Source organism: Eptatretus burgeri, chromosome 1 (assembly GCF_056783735.1).
Source record: "Eptatretus burgeri isolate ZD-2024b chromosome 1, Ebu_testis_v1, whole genome shotgun sequence".
Lineage (NCBI taxonomy): Eukaryota > Metazoa > Chordata > Myxini > Myxiniformes > Myxinidae > Eptatretus > Eptatretus burgeri.
Window position 1 is genome coordinate 59,634,463 of NC_140961.1, and position 2,500 is coordinate 59,636,962.

Here is a 2,500-nt window from a genome sequence, read left to right on the forward strand (position 1 = left end):
TATATATATATATATATATATATATATATATATATATACACACACACACACACAAGTAGGGTATGCTTACCATTTGAAAGCAATAATGACGAACCGTGTTTCCCCATTGTCTTGGGTCGCCCACCTGCATTTTTTTTTTCATCTCTTTGCATTTATTTTTTTTGAAAATTCATTTCTATTTGCATTTACGGGTGATTTTCAATGGTTCTGTGATTTTTTTCCCTGGTGTATCGGCTTTGATGTCTGTCGGTAAACAAAATTACCGTGCTCCCCTATTTTCTTGAGTCACTCATCTGCATTAATTTTTTTCATTTATTTCTATTTCAATTATATTTTTTTCATTAATTTATATTTCAATTATTTTTTTTCATTTATTTATATTTGCATTTATGGAAGCATTTCGAGGGTTCTGTGATTTTTTTTTCCGGTGTATCGGCTTCAACGTCAATCAGCACGCCAAATTGCCATGCTTCCCATTTGTCTTGGATTGCTCATCTGCATTTTTTTTCATTTTTTTTTTCAACTATTTTTTTCATTTATTTAGATTTGCATTTATTGATGCATTCTGAGGGTTCTGTAATTTTTTCCCGGTGTATTAATATATATATATATATATATTTATCCGAGCAAAGCATAATATAGAGTACATCAATTGTAATGTCACAAACTAGTGTCATATTTTTGTGTTCAGATTTAGTTATCTTGGGTCTTAATTTCGACCAATTGCATTTTTGAGCTGAGTTATGATGGAGTTTACTGAACATTGAAAATGAGATGTATAAATGCCGCCACGGGTATTTTTAACACAACATATGCATGTATTTGCCAGCATGGAATGCACACTCAGTCATTGTGGGTTTGATTATCATGGCAGTTCACAGAGTGGCATACAATCAACAGTTGTCTTACTTACATTTCAGCATGGTTAGTGGAGATCTTTTGCTGTCCTGCATTTACAGATAAAAATTAAAATTTTCAAAGAGCTGATCTTTTTATCCACCTCTTCCATTGATTACTATTTAACAAACATATGAAAATTCCCTCAAATCATTGTCTGTCTGTGTTTGTGTCATCAAAATACGGAAAATGGTGCATCTCAAAGAATAACAGCAACAAACCAATGAACTACCGCTGTAATGTCAACACCACCAAGACAACACACACTGACGCACCGAAACTAAAATGCCATTTCTGAACGTGCAAGTGAAAACTGGTTTGATATTTACTCATCTAAATTGGCAGCATCATGAAGTCTCACATCCTATTAACTTACCACTTAAGCTATTGCAATAAAAGTACATCTCTGATTTCTTCTCTTGGAAATGTCCAATACAGATATTTCACAATGGCTAATCAATCTCCATTGATGAAATGTTTTGACCAGAGAGTATGAACCTCGTACTTATTCTGAAAATTTGAACCCCACCCCACTCCTCGACACACCCCTGCCCCCAACACCTGTTTTTATTAACTTAGCCGAACAAGATTGATTTTGTTTTGACTTGAGTGCTCTAATCCCATAATGTCACTCTTTCAGTTGGTTGTGCTTCATTTTCACTTTTCTCTGTTTTTCTTGTTTGCCTGGCATTGCTGTCATGTGATTAAATCCATAGTTCCCAGAAATTATTGTGTGCATTTTTTCATTATGAGTGCTCAATTTGAGCTTGACCTCATTTTATGAGCTACCATGAACCTTGGTACATTTTTATTTTACTTGTCTTGTTCTTTTTCCACTCCTTTGTTGTAAGGTGTAAATGTGGGGCCTTCTTCAAACTGTAATGGATTGTGGACAAATTTAGAGCTAAGGTGAAAAAGATTCAGCATGGGTGATGGTTCATCATAAAGTGATGGACATGATGAACTACTGCTACTTGTTTAATGACCCCAATTATTCCAACCTCCTTGTAGGGTCAGCGAGGGAATGTTTTTTGGCCCAAATCTACCACTAGCTGTATGACGGGCAGGCCTAACGTTCCACTGAAGAGGCTATCATTTGGAATTTGGCTCGGGTGCTCGTGATAACTCGCCTACTCTTAGTGAAAAACACCGTGCGGTCTTTAATGTCTACAAAGATCAGTGGTAGCAGATTGGGTCACCAGCTTGACGTCTGTCCGATGAGCGGTTCACACACGCATGCAGAACACCAGGTTGGAAGTTTATAGCTGGGTCAAGATTCAAACCCAGGTGAGACAGTTCAAAGGTGAGTGGTGGGTGTACCTTTAAGATATCTTAACAGCCCATTAAGCCATGGACATGAAGCAAAGCTGAAATATTTCGTGACAAATCATGGGTTTTTCCTCAACACCATCATGTCATCCCATGAACACGTCAATGCTTTGTGGTTTATAATGTGTATATTTTATCCAGCAAACCTTCTTGTATGTTGACTTCCTCCTGTGAAAGTAAACTTTTGCAAAGTAACCACTTATATTTCATGTCTCATGATATTGCTCAAAATAGATCTTGACTGACTAAACCTTGTCCTCAAAGACTTTCTCAG

General features: G+C 36.4%; 1 protein-coding gene across 13 annotated transcripts in view; it reads left to right on the top strand.

The window, feature by feature from the left end:
• The window catches only part of LOC147034570 (RNA binding protein fox-1 homolog 3-like), a 725,225-nt gene that overhangs the window by 595,291 nt on the left and 127,434 nt on the right, over nucleotides 1-2,500 (top strand). The gene's annotated exons all lie outside the window — the stretch shown is intronic.